General features: G+C 44.4%; 1 protein-coding gene across 11 annotated transcripts in view; it reads right to left on the minus strand.

Annotated features, from left to right (window-relative positions):
* The window catches only part of LOC129851140 (band 4.1-like protein 1), a 163,761-nt gene extending 147,804 nt beyond the window's left edge, over nt 1–15,957 (minus strand). For 2 of the 11 annotated variants that reach the window (XM_055917465.1, XM_055917457.1), the window contains exon 1: nt 14,701–15,126. The gene's annotated coding sequence lies outside the window, so the exon portion shown is untranslated. Of the gene's footprint in view, nt 1–4,974; nt 5,072–14,700; nt 15,128–15,903 lie in introns of those variants that run through there. The other 9 variants (XM_055917459.1, XM_055917454.1, XM_055917456.1 and 6 more) reach the window with 8 other exon arrangements.
* Between the last annotated feature and the right edge of the window lie 3,919 nt (nt 15,958–19,876).

A 19,876-nucleotide genomic window follows, 5' to 3' on the forward strand; every position in this document is an offset into this window, starting at 1 on the left:
GGTCAGATGAAACCAAAATAGAACTTTTTGGTAAAAACTCAACTTGTCGTGTTTGGAGGACAAAGAATGCTGAGTTGCATCCAAAAAACACCATACCTACTGTGAAGCATGGGGGTGGAAACATCATGCTTTGGGGCTGTTTTTCTGCAAAGGGACCAGGTCGACTGATCCATGTAAAGGAAAGAATGAATGGGGCCATGTATCGTGAGATTTTGAGTGAAAACCTCCTTCCATCAGCAAGGGCATTGAAGATGAAACGTGGCTGTGTCTTTCAGCATGACAATGATCCCAAACACACCGCCCGGGCAATGAAGGAGTGGCTTCGTAAGAAGCATTTCAAGGTCCTGGAGTGGCCTAGCCAGTCTCCAGATCTCAACCCCATAGAAAATCTTTGGAGGGAGTTGAAAGTCCTGTTGCCCAGCAACAGCCCCAAAACATCACTGCTCTAGAGGAGATCTGCATGGAGGAATGGGCCAAAATACCAGCAACAGTGTGTGAAAACCTTGTGAAGACTTACAGAAAACGTTTGACCTCTGTCATTGCCAACAAAGGGTATATAACAAAGTATTGAGATAAACTTTTGTTATTGACCAAATACTTATTTTCCACCATAATTTGCAAATAAATTCATTCAAAATCCTACAATGTGATTTTCTGGATTTTTTTTTCTCATTTTGTCTGTCATAGTTGAAGTGTACCTATGATGAAAATTACAGGCCTCTCTCGTCTTTTTAAGTGGTAGAACTTGCACAATTGGTGGCTGACTAAATACTTTTTTGCCGCACTGTATACAATGAGCAAATTGATCATGCCGTTTTTATGTGGCTGCTATGAAAGTGAACTGTGTTTGCGTGTGATCAGGGGTGTATTCATTCCACTGATTCTGTTGAAAAACTTTTCTTAAACAGAAGAAAACGGAACGAAATGGAGATAAACATACCTGAATTTGTCCAATAGAAACTCTCGTTTGCAACTGTGAGACTAATGATTACACCCTAGATCAGCTAGATGTAGGCAAGAGTGTGCATGGCGGTATTGAATGTGTCACTGTCTGTCACCTTGATTACGCACAATTCTCTCGACCTGTGTACCTATGTTGTAAACTCTCATTCATAGGCTAGGTTGTAGCAACCTTATGATGGGTACAGGACTAATTTAAGTATCATGTAGTAACCTAAATCTATCACTGTTAGATTGAGCTGGGTGAACGGAATATGAATGACAGTCATCCACAATGCTGTAATAGAAATAAGGCAATGATCATTAAAAAAAATATAATCCTCCCTCATCTTAAATGGCACCGACCACCACTGCCTGAGGTACTGGATGGCTGTAAGATACAGTAGCACAAATAGCAGACACCTACTGTCTGAGCTAGGATGAAAAACAATGAGGCATGAAGCACACACATCATCCCACCAGATCAGAGAGAGTGTGGGACATGACAAGTCTCATGCCTGAAAAAGGAGAGAAGATTTGTTCAGGGAAGAAGAGAGAGTGAGGGATGGGGAAGGGGGAGGCAGATATGTAAGAAGGAGAGAGAGAAAACCCTCGCATGCAGCCTCAAAACCTGCTGACTCACTGCAACCTCCATGGGCTGGCTCTGGCTCCCCTTCAGAAGGACAAAGTGACACTTCCCATCGTAATCCACGAGCTATGATGGGAAGCTTTAAATAAAAGACGGGAATAAAACCGCATTAAGGCTATAATGGCGCCAGAGGGGATGGCTGCCGTTTTACGGGCTCCTAACCAACTGTGCTATTTTTAGATTTTTTGCATTGTTTGTAACTCATTTTGTACATAATGTTGCTGCTACCATCTTTTATGAACGAAAAGAGCTTCTGGACATCAGAATTTGCCAATGAGTAGGTAAACCACCCCTTTCCTCCGTATTATTGGCCAAGGTGAAATCATTGGAAAACTGGACGATCTACAATTAAGACTATTCTACAAACGGGACATTAAGAACTGTAATATCTTATGTTTCACCGAGACGTGGCTGAACGACGACACGGATAATATAGAGCTGGCTGGTTTCTCAGTGTCTCTTTGTCAATAACTGTTGGTGCGTGATGTTTAATATTAAAGAAGTCTCAAGGTATTGCTCGCCTGAGGTAGAATACCTCATGATAAGCTGTAGACCACACTATCTATCAAGAGAGTTCTCATCTACATTATTCGTATCCCTCTATTTTTTTCACCACAAACTGAAGCTGGCACAAAGACCACACTCAACGAGCTGTATAAGGCCATAAGCAAACAAGAAAAAGCTCACCAGAAGCGGCGCTCCTAGAGGCCGGGGACTTAAATGCAGGGAAACTTAAATCCGTTTTACCTCATATCTACCAGCATGTCACATGTGCAACCAGAGGATAAACAACTCTAGACCACCTTTACTCCACACACAGAGATGCATACAAAGCTCTCCCCCGCATCCATTTGGCAAATCTGACCATAATTCTATCCTCCTAATTCCTGCTCCAAGCAAAAACTAAAGCAGGAAGTACCAGTGACTCGCTCAATACGGAAGTGGTCAGATAGTCCTGTAGCGTAGCATCCATGTCGTTTTGCTAGCACAGACTGGAATATGTTAAGGGATTCATTCAATAGCATTAAGGAGTATACCACCTCAGTCACCAGCTTCATCATTAAGTGCATCGACAACGTTGTCCCCACAGTGACCATACGTACATTTCCCAACCAGAAGCCATGGATTACAGGCAACATCTGCACCGAGCTAAAGGCTAGGGCTGCTGCTTTCAAGGAGCGGGAGACTAATCCGGACGCTTATAAGAAATCCCGTTATACCCTCAGACGAACCATTAAACAGGAAAAGTGTCAATACAGGACTAAGACTGAAACCTACTACATCGTCAATGACGCTCTTTGGATATGGCAACGCTTGAAAAATATTACGGACTACAAAGGGAAACCCAGCCGCGAGCTGCCCAGTGATGCAAGCCAACCAGACGAGCTAAATGCCTTTTATGCTCGCTTCGAGGCAAGCAACACTGAAGCATGCCTGACAGCACCAGCTGTTCTGGATGACTATCTGATCACACTCTCCTTAGTCGATGTGAGCAACACCTTTAAACAGGTCAACATTCACAAAGACGTGGGGCCAGACTGTCACGGTTGTTATGAGAGACGGACCAAGGCGCAGCGTGATTGGAGTTCCACATCTTTATTTTAGTGAAACTTAAACAAAACAAGAAACAAACAACGACCGTGAAGTACCGTAGTGTTACATGCACTCACTCAAAACAATATCCCCAAAGCAGGTGGGAGAAACGGCTTCCTAAATATGATCCCCAATTAGAGGCAACGATTACCAGCTGCCTCTAATTGGGAACCATACAAACCAGCCACATAGAAAATAAATGACTAGAACACCCCCCTAGTCACACCTAAACACCATAGAGAACCGAAGGCCCAGTCTGTGTAAGGGCTATTTGACCAAGAAGGAGAATGATCAAGTGCTGCATCAGATGACCTGGCCTCCACAATCCCCCGACCTCAACCCAATTGAGATGGTTTGAGATGAGTTGGGCCGCAGAGTGAAGGAAAAGCAGCCAACATGTGCTCAGCATATGTGGAAACTCCTTCAAGACTGTTTGAAAAGCATTTAAGGTGAAGCTGGCTGAGAGAATGCCAACAGTGTACAGAACTGTCATGACGGTAAAGGGTGGATACTTTGAAGAATATTAACACTTTTTATATTCTACAATGTAGAATATAGTAAAAAATAAAGAAAAACCCTTGAATGAGTAGGTGTGTCCAAACGTTTGACTGGTACTGTTTATACTAGGCAGTGTCAGAGGAATGCCCAAAAAATTGTCAAAGACTCCAGTCATAGACTGTTCTTTCTGCCACCGCAAGGCAAGAGGTACCGGAGCGCTAAGTCTAGGACCAAAAGGCTCCTTAACAGCTTCTTCCCCAAAGTCATAAGAGTGCTGAACAATTAATCAAATGGCCACCCGGACTATTTGCATTTGTTTTTACACTGCTGCTACTACTGTTTATTTTATTCACTTTAGTATATTTAGTAAATATTTTCTTAACTCTATTTCTTGAACTGCATTGTTGGTTAAGGGCTTGTAAGTAAGCATTTCACAGTAAGGTCTACACCTGTTCTATTCAGCGCATTTTTTTTTTTAATTTAACCTTTATTTAACTATGCAAGTCAGGCAAGTCAAATTCTTATTGACAATGACGGCCTAACCCGGGCCAATTGTGTGCTGCCCTATGAGACTCCCAATCACAGCCTGTTGTGATACAGCCTGGAATCAAACCAGGGTCTGTAGTGATGCCTCTAGCACTGAGATGCAGTGCCTTAGACCGCTGCGCCACTTGGGAGCATGTAACAAGAAACATTTGATTTGAAATTAAATAGCAGCTCCCTAGGATGTATAATAGTAAAACACCTATCTCATCAGAACAGACTGATGTGAGAGAGGGGCCAGTGAATCAGTGAGGCTAGTGCAGAGTGTGTAATAACTGATGCTAAAAATAAAACTCCTGAGCAGACAGACAGCAGTAGGAGGTGAAGGGACAACACTGAGGAAGTGAGAGGAAGACACAGGATGCAAGAGGGAACACAAAGACCGGAGAGACAGCTCATTGCCCAGCAGTCAGTCAGTAGACATATCAACACCCTCTGTCTAGCCCATTCAGAAAACACACTCATTGACTTGTATTTACTATGGCAAAACAATACCTCATTGTCCCCAGCTGACAGTAAATAGTCCTATAGTTATCCTTAAAGCCTGTGATGGCACAGCTTCAGTCATCAACAGGGTTACAGATTCAAGAAGAAAGTCAGCTCAAATACTGCCGTTTAGGAATGGTACACAGAAATAAGATTGCACTAACATCACATTCAAATCAGCCATCGACTCGGTTTGCCAACAGTCCTTGGCCACACGGGAACGAAACCCTCAATGCATTAAATCAAATATCCAGAATAAACCTTACCATGCTAACCTCAGAGAGCAGTGTAAAGTGAAGTTTCCTCTTCTGTCTGTGTGTATTCTCAGTAGCAGTGTCCCTGACCAAGCCTTTGGCTCGTCTCTGTGACTGCCTCCCGACTTGTCCCTGCAACGCTGCATGAGTTGTGACTAGATTCACCCAACTACAACAACACAGAGCCATGGAACATTCCACGGGGCCAGCAGTAATGACAGCCCAGAGCAGACACTGAAAAAAGCATACACTCTGTCCTCAACACACACTGCACTATAAAGTCCATATACTAAAGTACTGTATACAGTATGTACAGATGTATGATGTTAATTTGAGACAGTTTGCTACAGCAAGAAAATAATTCTGCAACAGGTAATATGAATTATAATGAATGGACATTTTTGTAGGGGTTGATACATCTTTTCACAAGGGAAAATCAAGTTTCAAAGTAGAAATTACAAACTTCAGAAATCTTTTTAAACCTCAAATACAGTCCAAGTTTAACATTTCCTGTGATCAAATTATGATCCTACATCTGTAGGGAAAGAACATCTGGCTTAATTTTTCCTGGTTTGGTACTGTATTGTACTGTAATAAATGAATAATGACACAAACAAGATAATGCATTCATATTTTGTAATGATAAATTCAGCATGTTGTAATGTGGTAACGAGTAGTGGGATCAGTACATTAGGTTAACATGGGGTACAGGAGCTGGTTGTCTCCAGGGAAAGACAGAGCACAGTGAGGAGCACTGCCTCTGTGCCTCAGACCCAATAGATGCTTCATACTTCCTAATTTGAATAGCAAATCAGGGAAAAGCTGCATGCTGTGCTCTGAAATCAACCTGGACTCAGGGGTAGACGTAATATAGTAAATGTAAATCCGGGACACTCCAATTACTCCAACACTCCAACTGTTCCCCGGTAGGCCGTCATTGTAAATAAGAATTTGTTCTTAACTGACTTGCCTAGTTAAATAAAAGTTAAATAAAATAAAAATACTCATTTGTATGATATGTTACGTTTCATATGGTATGTATTCATTTGGGGATGTCCATCATCCATTTCGTATGATATGTTATGAACACTCACGGGGTGGTCGCGAGAGTGCTCAGGTAGGTGTTTAGGGGTTTCCGTTGGTGCTACTACGGTGGAGAGTCCAGACCAGGTCTCCACCATGCGCATACTCCCTGAATATGCCGATTTGGCTCTCGCCTTCTCTAAAAAGAAGGCGACTCAATTACCACCTAATCGACGGGGCGATTGTGCGATAGATCTCCTGGTAGACGCTGCACTTCCCAGGAGTCATGTGTATCCCCTCTGACAGGCGGAGACGGAGGCTATGAAAACATATGTCTCCAAATCCCTGCGTCAGGGGTACATTCGGTCCTCCACTTCACCCGTCTCCTCGAGTTTCTTTTTTGTGAAGAAGAACTTTAAGGCAGACGCATTGTCCCGGCTGTATGACACAGAGGAGCGGCCCATGGATCCCACTCCCATACTCCCGCCTCTTGTTTTGTGGCGCCGGTAGTGTGGGAGCTGGACGTGGACATTGAGCGGGCATCACGTGCAGAGCCCGCTCCCCCTCAGTGTACCGCTGGGCATCTGTACGTTCCGTCTGCTGTCCACGACCGGCTGATCTATTGGGCCCACACGTCACCCTCCTCTGGTCATCCTGGGATCGGTCGGACGGTGCGCTGTCTTAGTGGGAAGTACTGGTGGCCCACTTTAGCTAAGGACGTGAGGGTATATGTTTCCTCCTGCTTGGTGTGCGCACAGAGCAAGGCTCCTAGACACCTGCCCAGAGGTAAGTTAAAACCCTTACCTGTTCCACAACGGCCGTGGTCGCACCTGTCGGTGGATTTCCTAACTGATCTTCCACCTTCACAGGGTAACACCACGATCCTGGTCGTTGTGGATCATTTTTCTAAGTCCTGTCGTCTCCTCCCTCTGCCCGGTCTCCCTACGGCCCTAGAAAATGCGGAGGCCCTGTTAATACACATCTTCTGGCGCTACGGGGTGCCTGAGGATATAGTGTCTGATCGGGGTCCCCAGTTCGCGTCAAGGGTCTGGAAAGCGTTCATGGAACGTCTGGGGGTCTCGGTCAGCCTTACCTCAGGTTTTCACCCCGAGAGTAACGGGCAGGTGGAGAGAGTTAACCAGGATGTGGGTAGGATTCTGAGGTCTTATTGCCGGGACCGGCCGGGGGAGTGGGCGGTGTTTGTGCCCTGGGCAGAAATGGCCCAGAACTCGCTCCGCCACTCCTCCACTAACCTTTCTCCCTTCCAGTGTGTATTGGGATATCAGCCGGTTCTGGCTCCTTGGCATCAGAGTCAGACCGAGGCTCCTATGGTGGACGACTGGTTCCGGCGCGCGGAGGAAACATGGGACGCCGCCCATGTCCACTTTCAGCGCGCCGTACTGCGCCAGAGGCCGGTGGTGGCTGGCCCACTCCAGGAGTCTGAGGTGCGGAAGGTTCCTCCACCCCTTCTGGACATCGAGGGGGCCCCTGCATACGCCGTTCGTTCCATACTGGATTCGAGACGTCGGACAAGGGGCCTTCAGTACCTCGTGGACTTCAGTACCTCGTGGACTGGGAGGGGTGTGGTCCGGAGGAGAGATGCTGGGTTCCGGTGGAGGACGTGTTGGATCCTTCCATGCTGCGAGATTTCCACCGTCTCCATCCGGATCGCACTGCGCCTCGCCCTCCGGGTCGTCCCTGAGGTTGGTGCCGACACGCTGCTGGAGCCGCGCGTCAGGGGGGGGTACTGTCACGACTTCCGCCGAAGTCGGTCCCTCTCCTTGTTCAGGCGGTGTTTCGGCGGTCAACGTCACAGACCTTCTAGCCATCACTGATCCATTTTTCATTTTCAATTGGTTTTGTTTTGTCTTCCTTCACACCTGGTTCCAATCCCATCAATTACATGTTGTGTATTTAACCCTCTGTTTCCCCTCATGTCCTTGACGGAGATTATTTGATTGGATGTTTGTGTATTATGTGTTGGTGCGCGGCGGGTTTTGTACCCACTTTTTATTATTTTGTCATTTTGGTTTTGGAGTTTTGTGAGGCACTGATTAAACAACTCAGTTTATACCAAGTTCGATTCTCCTATCCCTTGCTTGCTAGCTAGCCAACTATGTCCAACTTACAGTCATGTCAAACAGTGCAGCCAGAATAACAGCAAAGTAGGTGCATTTGAGTTTGTTTAAGCTGTTTTCTAGTGACATTTATTTGGATACATCCATAACAATGAACTAATGCGCGATTTCGCCTGGCATAGGAAATGTGCTCTCTCGTCAGGACACTGTTGTTCAGAGGAGCTAGGCAACAACACAGCTAACGCAATCACTTCAAACTGAAGCTGGAAAGACTACAAACTAGCTGCATTTAGTTTTGTTTGACCTGTTTTCTATTGACATTTCTTTGTATAGATCCATAAAAACTATGACAGCTGATTCATTATATTGACTGACTGAGAAAAGCTGTCTGTCTGTCTCATCCTGGCTCCCAACACGCTCATTACTATGGGATAGTTGGAGGTCAAATTTCAATATTGAAACAATGTTCCAAATGTTGGAGAGTCAGCTGTTGAAAGCCAAATGCTAGAAATGGGAGATAATGTCAAGATGCTTTTTATAGTGGAGATCAAGTTTATAAATTGCCTGGCTGGGCTGATGATATAGTGGATTGCCCATTGAGATGGAACAGAGTAAACAGGCATTTCAACGTCATAGCTTTAGCCAGTGGTAACTTGTAGAATAGACATCGGATGGAATGCAATATTAACCAATCAGCATTCAGGATTTTAAAAAACAACAGTATTGCAGTTCTTGACACAAACCAGTGCGCCTGTCACCTACTACCATACCCCGTTCAAAGGCACTTACATTTTTTGTCTTGCCCATTCACCCTCTGAATGGCACACATACACAATCCATTTCTCAATTGTCTCAAGGCTCAACAATCCTTCTTTGACCTGTCTCCTCCCCTTCATCTGCAATTATTGAAGTGGATTTAACAAGTGACATCAATAAGGGATCATAGCTTTCACCTGGATAGCAATGTTTCCTCTAAGCTGCGGATGTGCGCTTAGTGCAGAAGAAATATCAGCTCGCCCAGAGCAGCACAAGATTGAACTTTCTAGAGTTTTCCCCACAACGTTTCCCTTTATGGTGGGAATTACGATCAAATCAACGCAATATTAGCCACTTTCAACGCCGAAACAATACAAACCTGAATATTTTTTCTTTATTAAATTAGGCAAGTCAGTTAAGAACAAATTCTTATTTTCAATGACAGCCTAGGAACAGGGGGTTACCTGCCTTGTTCAGAACGACAGATTTTTACCTTGTCAGCTCAGGGATTCAATCTTGCAACCTTTTGGTTACAAGTCCAACGCTCTCACCACTAGGCTACTTGTCGGCTACCTGCCTCCCCAATATGCAAAACTAACCAAGAGATTTTGTTGTAGGCAGAACGCATCGGAGTAGGATTCTATTGCATTGACAGGTATGACTCAGGCACATATTCTACACAGACCTAATTTGTCTGATTCTCTGTAATAATGGTATGAGAATAATTATGCATTTTATTTTGTAAAGCGGTTTCTTGCATCAAATAGCACAACATTTCACTCACCTCCTTATCTGAAGGACAAGTGAATAAACAGGTTCATGTCAAGCACTGCATGTTATTTTAAAGTCTCATGGAATGTTGGCTTCCTTTGAACACAACACATTGGCATTTTCTCCATTGTTTTTGATGGTAGGCCACTCTAGTAGGCCTACATGATGATCAAATAGCCACAGTAGCCTACTTGACCACTGTTAAAACAAACTTAAAGCGGGTACAGTTTGCACTCAGCAGACCTGAAATTTGCTCAGTGATTACATTTTTTTGAGGGAACATTGCTGGTCTGTCTATGTCATGGAAAGAGCAGGTGTTCTTAATGTTTTGAATAATTTTTAATAAGATCATCTTTGAGAACTAACAATCACCAAAATAAAAACAGACTAGTCAGGGAAAATCTAAAAGTAAAAAAAATGTCATGGCATTGGGCCCCCACTGATTTTATTATAATGTTAGAGTCACTCAGATAACATAAGAGCACGGCATTAGCCATGGCAAAAAAAAAATGAATTGCAGTAAACTAGCTTTAAAACTGTAAAATTGTACCTCCGCCACATGGCAAAATGTGTAGAATTGCAGGAAGTTCTTTCAAATAGCAAAATGTTGTCTCTGCGGCAAAGAGAGCCTTTAAAAATGTTGATTGGATACCGCACCGTTAGCCACGCCCACTACCACACCCACCCCCCACACTAACTTTGCCACAGCTGCTGAAAAATGAAAAAAATCCTAGGGAAAACAGTGCACAACCAAATCACTAAACCTGACCAATGAGCATGTCCACTGTATCAGTGTGACACACATTACACATTTTGTGTTGGTTAAAAACACTGAAGAGTTGTTTGCCTTTTACGAGAATGCCAATTGTGACATTATTATTGAAGCTTCTGAACTGAAACAGATCTTATGTATTTGAAACCAGAAGGGGCTCAGAAGCAGGGGTGCAACTTTAACTTGGGACGGGGGGGACATGTTTCCCCACATTCTGAAATTGCATTTTTGTCCACACCAGTTTCATCATTGGAATGTGATACAAAACGAGGTAATGGTGTGCTTTAGGACCATGCGGACGCCTCTGAGCAGTCGGGTAGGCTGTTTCGAGTATTTATTTTTGTAAAAATACTAATATTTGTTATGCCCCTCACTTCTTAATAAACCAAAGTTGCTCCCCTGCTCAGAAGCATCATGGTGAGAGGTGAGACCACTTCCATACAAGGACCTGCCTGAGCATGCAGCGTAACAGTCTTCTGAATGTTTATTTCATTTAACTTCTACCAAATGCTCATTGTACTCCCTCACAGTGTGCTGTCTGTAGGAATACCTTTTTTGGTGTGCTTATCTGGATATAGGCCACATCAATCAGCAATTAGGCCTCACGAGTGGCGCAGTGGTCTAAGGCACTGCAGCAGTGCTATCTCTGCCACTAGAGGTTCTGGGTTCGAGTCCAGGCTCTGTCGCACCCGGCCGCGACCAGGAGACCCATGGGGCGGCGCAAAATTGGCCCAGCGTCGTTAGGGGTTAGGGGAGGGTTTAGCCTGCAGGGATGTCCTCGTCCCATCGTGCACTAGCTACTCCTGTGGTGGACGGGTGCAGTGCACGCTGACTTGGTCGCCAGGTGCACAGTGTTTCCTCTGACACATTGGTGCGGCTGGCTACTGAGTTAAGTGGGCATTGTGTCAAGAAACAGTGCGGCTTGGTTGGCTTGTGTTGTTTCGGAGGACGCATGGTTCTCGACCTTCGCCTCCCCTGAGTCAGTATGGGAGTTGCAGCGATGAGACAAGAGTGTAACTACCAATTGGATACCACAAAAATGGGGTAATTTAAAAAAAACTAAAATATATAAAAACCATTAAAAAATATATATATAAAATAAATAATAATAACAATCAGTGATTAGTTATCGGTGATGGGATGTCAGTCACTCAATATTATGTCCGCAGGTCATAGAAATGCCTTTCAGAAACTTTAAACACATGTAGCGGGAAGGCTCGGCTTGGGAATGCCTGACTGAACATACCCCTGAAGGTGTTTGTGTGTTTCTGAGAGGGTGTGATGTGGGACCATGTGTGCCATTTGGATCAGTGTCTCAGCGTGTTATGCATACAGCCACGTGTCTGTCTGTCTGTCTGTCTGTCTGTCTGTCTGTCTGTCTGTCTGTCTGTCTGTCTGTCTGTCTGTCTGTCTGTCTGTCTGTCTGTCTGTCTGTCTGTCTGTCTGTCTGTCTGTCTGTCTGTCTGTCTGTCTGTCTGTCTGTCTGTCTGTCTGTCTGTCTGTCTGTCTGTCTGTCTGTCTGTCTGTCTGTCTGTCTGTCTGTCTGTCTGTCTGTCTGTCTGTCTGTCTGTCTGTCTGTCTGTCTGTCTGTCTGTCTGTCTGTCTGTCTGTCTGTCTGTCTGTCTGTCTGTCTGTCTGTCTGTCTGTCTGTCTGTCTGTCTGTCTGTCTGTCTGTCTGTCTGTCTGTCTGTCTGTCTGTCTGTCTGTCTGTCTGTCTGTCTGTCTGTCTGTCTGTCTGTCTGTCTGTCTGTCTGTCTGTCTGTCTGTCTGTCTGTCTGTCTGTCTGTCTGTCTGTCTGTCTGTCTGTCTGTCTGTGTGTGTGTGTGTGTGTGTGTGTGTGTGTGTGTGTGTGTGTGTGTGTGTGTGTGTGTGTGTGTGTGTGTGTGTGTGTGTGTGTGTGTGTGTGTGTGTGTGTGTGTGTGTGTGTGTGTGTGTGTGTGTGTGTGTGTGTGTGTGTGTGTGTGTGTGCATAAGCATCACTCAATCTGAGTGTGGGTGCACTGTGTGAGATGGGAGTGTCTGGGGAGAATCAGGCAAGTGGACTGGGGTAAATAAGTGGACTGGGGTAAATATAATTAAAAATAATAATAAATAAAGGGGCTATCAAACACTGGGATCAATCACGCACCCCTCTGATCCAGAGTCATGGGATTCGGTCATGGGAAAACCCAAGCCTACTTGATGGTGATAGCGCTGACTGTTGCCCCTAGTGGCCGGATTTGAAGGCATTTCCCGACGTCCTCAGGACATGGATAGATATTAAATTTGGAAGTCTCTCGAGTGATCTGCCTGATGAAATAGTTGCACTATATAATGACAGGGCTGAATTAAACAAAAACAGAGCATTATACAGCATCTTCCTTGAGGTAAACATGAAGGTGTGTTTGTGGGTCGATGGTCAGTAAGAGTGTGTGGGATTCAAGCCATCGGTCCACCCTGGTACGCAGGCTTAACGTAGGGATGCATAGTGGCAGAGGTAAACCACATTACTGGACAGGGATTTTAATGCCTGATGAAGAAGAATATTATAGAATATAATTTAATAAAATGTGCTCCCTTCTCTCCACTATCCCCAGGAGGCTAACACACAGCCTCAGGCTAAACAGGCTCCAGGCATAAGCAACATATGCGGTCGCTTTGGGCCCCTGGCCGCTAGGGGAACTCTGATCCTATTATTTTTTTGTTTTGCATCTGCAGTTTTTCTCTTGTTTTGTCAGTCACTGACAGTCACTCAGCTAACAATTTTTAGATTGGTAAATTAGTCTAGACAATTATCTAAAATTGTAGTAATCATGGCCGTATACCTAACCGGCACACAGGGCATGTGGCCAGGGGCCCCCCATTGATTTTGTTAGGCACCCTCACCCAGATATAATTAACATGCCATAAGTCATGGCAAAATGTGTAGAATGCAGGAAATTAGCTTTAAAACATTTCTCTCTGTCCCATTGCAAAATTTGTACAATTGCATGACAATTGCTAAATGTTCTCTCAGCCCCAAGGCAAAATGTTTAGAACTGCCGAAAGCTCGCTTTAAAACTGCAAAAATGTATCTCTGCCCCATGGTAAAATTGCATGAAACGTATTATAACATTTTGAAATTTCCTCTCCTCCCCATGGCAAAATGCGTAGAACTGCAGAAAACTTGCTTTAAACTGCAACATTTTCTCTACACCTCATGGCAGAATGTGTAGAATTGCAGGAAATTAACTTTAAAACGTACGTTTTTCTCTCCCCAGTCAAGAGGGAGCACACTAAAAAATGGTGCCTGCTTGGTGGGGGGGGGGGGGTGGGGGGGGGCAACCAAATCTTGCTTAGGGCCCCCAAAAGGCTAGAGCTGGCCCTGACTTCACTATGCCACACTGGGACACTGTAATTCTAACACCAGATATGATCTTATTAGTTTTATTTCTTATGTGTTTTTGTTCTACCTTATGTTCTTTTTTTGTGCTACATTTATATTGATTACTGCTTTGTTGGGCTTGGAGCTTGCAAGAAAGGCATTTCACTGTACTTCTGCATGTGACATTCAAACTTGATCCACACTGGGACACTGTGATACTGATATAGATATTACTGCTTTGATCATCAACTTTTTATTCTCATTACTGGGAACGCCTATTACATCTAATTGACTTCTTCTTCATTATTTGTGTTGGTTTACTAGCTTTATATGACAACATGGCTATATGACTATCATGGAGAATAAGCTAAGTTTGTTATTAAAGCTGTCAGTTCGGGGTGAGGGCTGAGCAGAGGATGTGAGGGAAATAGCCGCGTCATTTACGCTACAAGTTGTGCCTCTGGAGCCCTAGAACCAATGACTGTATGCCTAGAACGCACCATGGAAATTGAGTATTAATTTATTTCGTATCACCTCATGCCACACACACATCGCCTTCACACAATGTCCCGACGACAGTGCGCATTCGCATGTGGGATATTATGAAAGACAATGGGCATGTTCCACCATAAAGATTCCCGAATCAAATGTGCTCTGTCCTTTTAGGGAGCGCAAATGCAGTCGCATGGAATGGAATTATTGCAGACTAGCCCAGCAGTGACATGTTCTCCCTTGCGAAATATTAAATCGTCCTAGACATTTCGCTCCAGCGTGTAATCCAGCATAGTTTACAAATGGCCTTTTAAAACATGTTATAATAAAACAATTAGGGATACATACATGCTTTACAGCCATGTGCAAGAATTTGTTTAGAAGTAAAGAGAGATTGTAGCCTAATAAAATAAACTATTCCTATGATGAGATGGAAGCACCGCATATATGAAATGTATTAATATAATGAAAAATGTTATACAATGCAAAATGTTGCCACCTACCTTCAAGTCAAACACACATTCAGGTGTGGACTGTTGACGTTGTGCACCGCGGGCAAATCAATCCAATACTGCCTCTGCCCCGTCCTTATTCCCTGCTTTGAGGGAACAGCAGTATATGACGGAGTCAAGAGCTTCGAGCGAGTATGAGGAAGAGAAGGCGAGCGAAAGAGGGAGGAACGAAGGCTGGGAGTAGAGGAGAAAACGCGCAAGTCTCCGGATGTCAGCGAACAGCGCTTGCTAGCTTTTACTCCAAGCAGAGAACGGCCTTCAATTCACGTTACCTAACAACGATTTTGCCACTGCAATGGCTTGATTTAATCGTTGGCACAAAACAAACGCCTATCGAGGTACAATATGCAATGGAACAGTCTATTTTCGCGTTCAGAAGATAATAATAAGCTTGGTGAAGTGGTCCATCACATCAAGACAGGGCCTTAAAATGTACTTATGAATTGCTTAAATGTGACATAATCACCATTTATGTGTAAACTATGGCAGGACTATTGAGATAACATGCATTTATAGTCCTTCTTCTTGGTTAAAAAATAACACTATACTGGTCCAATTGATAAAAAGGAAAATATGTTGTTCTGTATTAAAGCGGCAACTTTTTGGGCTACCCAAACAAATGCACATAGAAATGTGATTTATAGATCTGTCATTTTCATTGAAAGCAAGTCTAAGAAGATGTAGATCTGTTCTATGTGTGCTATTTCTATGCTCACCGTTCTGAGTTTTTGTATCTTTTACTTTTGGTTTTGTACACCAGCTTCTAACAGCTGAAAATACAATATTTTGGGTTATGAAAAATATATTTATATAGTACAACGATTCTCTACACTATACTTGCTTGTTTTGTCCCATAAACTGAAATTAGGCTATTAGAACTACTAGAATGTTTGCAAACAGGCAAAGGAGGATACATTTCAGCATAGTGCACCTTTAAGTCAGTCTATTGAAATAAACTGTTTTATGCCATGCATGATGTTCTCAGGTTTCAGTAAAGATGAAAACAAAGCAGACAGTAGACTGTCATAGCCTACTCACTGGTTTAGATAATTCTATACTATCCCCTCTTTCTCTGAGCTGTAGATAGGCCTAATGTAAAGAATGATTTACTGCCTTCTTAGAAGCACTGATCTATGCTTCAAACTCCCCATGCCCCACAGACAGTAATAAGCATGCATCACTGAGTGTGTTTACCTTCAAAAAGTACCAGTATCACTGTGGAAAAGTACAGCATCTGTCCACTCCGTGTGGCTGCGAGGGAGTGTGGATACATTTGCAGTCAGCAGCAAGATGATAAAATCACCAGCTGAATACCACTGCACATGTGTCAATACGGTATGTTATGCATGCAGTCAGTGAGAGTCCTGTCACTCTCAATACAGATGTAGGATCTTAATTTGACCCGTTTCTCACAGCAGAAAAATAATCGTGCAGCAACAGGAAATGTGTTTTTAGGGGTTGTTAGAGCAAAGTTTGACATTTAAATCAAATCTAATCAAATTTTATTTGTCAAATACACGTAGTTAGCAGATGTTAGCCAAAATGTTTGTGCTTCTAGTTCCAACAGTGCAGTAATATCTAACAAGTAATCTAACAATTCCCCAACAACTATGATGGCGCCGGAGGGTAGGGCTACCGTCTTATCGGCACTCAACCAATCATGCTATTTTGTTTGTTTTTTCATGTTGTTCGTAACTTGTTTTGTACACAATGTTGATGCTACCGTCTCTTATGACCGAAAAGCGCTTCTGGACATCAGAATTGGGATTACTCACCTCAAATTGGACGAGGAGTTCTTCTTCAATAAGTCGGCCGCGAGAAATATACTGCAGACGCCCGACCAGGCCCCGATCCCTGTGATTCGCTGGAGAAGGAAACAGAGATTGAGGCAAAAGATCCAGATGCTTGGCGAGGATCAGGCGGCGAGTGGCTAAACTGCCCTTGCCTTCCATTCTACTAGCTAACGTTCAATCGCTGGAAAATAAATGAGGCGAACTGAAAGCACATATATCCTACCAACGGGACATTAAAAACAGTAATATCTTATGTTTCACCGAGTTGTGGGTGAACGATGACGTTAAGAACATACAGCTGGCGGGTTATACACTCTATCGGCAAGACAGAACAGCAGCCTCTGGTAAGACACGGGGCGGGGGCCAATACATTTATGTAAACAACAGCTGGTGAACGATATCTAAGGAAGTCTCAAAGTTTTGCTCGCCTGAGGTAGAGTAACTCATAATAAGCTGTAGACCACACTATCTACCTAGAGAGTTTTCATCAGTATTTTCGTAGCTGTCTACATACCACCACAGAGCGAAGTTGGCACTAAAGCCGCACTCAACGAGCTGTATTCCGCCATACGCAAACAGGAGAATTCTCACCCAGAGGTAGCGCTCCTGGTGGCCGGTGACTTTAATGGAGGGAAATGTAAATCATTTTTACCGAATTTCCATTAGCATGTTCAATGTGCAACGGGAAAAAATTCTAAACCACCTTTACTCCACACACAGAGACGCGTACAAAGCTCTCCCTTGCCCTCCATTTGGCAAATCTGACCATAACTCCATCATCCTGATTCCTGCTTCCAAGCAAAAATTAAAGCAGGAAGCAACAGTGACTCGGTCTATAACAAAGTGGAAATGAAGCAGATGCTAAACTACAGGACTGTTTTGCTAGCACAGACTGGAATATGTTCCAGGATTCTTCCGATGGCATTGAGGAGTACATCATATCAGTCACTAGCTTTATCAATAAGTGCATCGAGGACGTCGTCCCCACAGTGACCCTACGTACATTTCCCAACCAGAAGCCATGGATTACAGGCAACATTCGCACTGAGCTAAAGGGCAGAGCTGCCGCTTTCAAGGAGTGGGACTCTAACCCAGAAGCTTATAAGAAACCCCGCTATGCCCTCCGACGAACCATCAAACAGGCAAAGCGTCAATACAGGACTAAGGTCAAGTCGTACTACACCGGCTCCGACACTCGTCAGATGTGGCAGGGCTTGCAAACTATTATAGACTACAAAGGAAAGCACAACCAAGAGCTGCCCAGTGACACAAGCCTAGACACAAGCCTAGACAAGCTAAATAACTTCTATGCTCGCTTCGAGGCAAGCAACACAAAAACATGCATGAGAGCATCAGCTGGTCCGGATGACTGTGTGATCACACTCTCCGCAGCCAATGTGAGTAAGACCTTTAAACCGGTCAACATTCACAAGGTCGCTGGGCCAGACGGATTACCAGGGCGTGTACTCCGAGCTTGCGCTGACCAACTGGCAAGTGTCTTCACTGACCTTTTCAACCTCTCCCTGTCTTAGTCTATAATACTGTACCAACATCGTTCAAGCAGACCACCATAGTCCCTGTGCCCAAGAACACTAAGGTAACCTGCCTAAATGACTACCGACCCATAGCACTCACATCTGTAGCCATGAAATGCTGTGAAAGGCTGATCATGGCCCACATCAACACCATTTTCCCGAAAACCCTAGACCCACTCCAATTTGCATGTCGCCCAAACAGATCCACAGATGATGCAATCTCTATTGCACTCCACACTGCCCTTTCCCACCTGGACAAAAGGAACACCTATGTGAGAATGCTATTCCTTGACTACAGCTCAGCGTTCAACAAACACCATCGTGCCCTCAAAGCTCATCACTAAGCTAAGGACCCTGAGACTAAACACCTCCCTCTGCAACTGGATCCTAGACTTCCTGACGGGCTGCCCCCAGGTGGTAAGGGTAGGTAACAACACGGGGGCCCCTCAAGGGTGCGTGCTCAGTCCCCTCCTGTACTCCCTGTTCACTCATGACTGCACGGCCAGGCACAACTCCAACACCATCATTTAGATTGCTGATGACACAACAGTGGTAGGCCTGATCACCGACAACAATGAGGCAGCCTATAGGGACGAGGTCAGAGACCTGACCATGTGGTGCAAGGACAACAACCTCTCCCTCAACGTGATCAAGACAAAGGAGATGTGGGCTACAGGAAAAGGAGGACGCTCCCATTCTCTTTGACGGGACTCTAGAGGAGCAGGTTGAGATCTTCAAGTTCCTTGGTGTCCACATCACCAACATACTAAACTAACATGGTCCAAGCACATCAAGACAGTCATGAAGAGGGCACGACAAAACCTATTCCCCCTCAGGAGACTGGAAAGATTTGGCATGGGTCCTTAGATCCTCAAAAGGTTTTACAGCTGCACCATCGAGATCATCCTGACTGGTTGCATCACTGCCTGGTATGGCAACTGCTCGGCCTCCGACCACAAGACACTACAGAGGGTAATGCGTACGGCCGAGTACATCACTGGGGTCAAGCTTCCTGCCATCCAGGACCTCTATACCAGGCAGTATCAGAGGAAGGCCCTAAAAATTGTCCAAGATTCCATCCACCCTAGTCATAGACTGTTCTCTCTGCTACCACACGGCAAGAGGTACCGGAGCGCCCAGTCTAGGTCCAAGAGGCTTCTAAACAGCTTCTACCCTCAAGCCATAAGACTCCTGAACAGCTAATCAAATGGCTACCCAGACTCTTTGCACCACCAACCCCCCCCCCCACGCTGCTGCTACTCTCTGTTATTATATATGCATAGCCACTTTAATAACCCTACCTGCGTGTACATAATTACCTCAATTACCTTAACACCGGTGCCCCCGCACATTGACACCTTGACTCTGAACCGGCGGTACCCCCTGTATATAGCCCCGCTATTGTTATTTGCTGAACCTTAATTATTTGTTTTTCATATCGCTTACTTTTATTTTATTTTTTTTATATTTTCTTAAAACTGCATTGTTGGTTAAGGGCTTGTAAAGTAAGCATTTCACTGTAAGGTGTACACGTGTTGTTTTCGGTGCATGTGACAAATACAAATTTGATTTGATACACAAATCTAAAGGGGGGAATGAGAATATGTACATGTAAGTAAATGGATGAGCAATGGCCAAGCGGCATAGGCAAGGTGCAATAGATGGTATACAATACAGTATATACAAGTGATATGAGTAATGTAAGATATGTCAACAATATTAAAGTGGCATTATTTAGAGTGGCATTGTATAAAGTGACTAGTGATCCCTATATTTAAGTGGCCAGTGATTGGGTCTCAATGAAGGCAGCAGCCTCTCTTGAGTTAGTGATTGCTGTTT

The sequence above is a fragment of the Salvelinus fontinalis genome, chromosome 3, assembly GCF_029448725.1.
Source record: "Salvelinus fontinalis isolate EN_2023a chromosome 3, ASM2944872v1, whole genome shotgun sequence".
NCBI lineage: Eukaryota > Metazoa > Chordata > Actinopteri > Salmoniformes > Salmonidae > Salvelinus > Salvelinus fontinalis.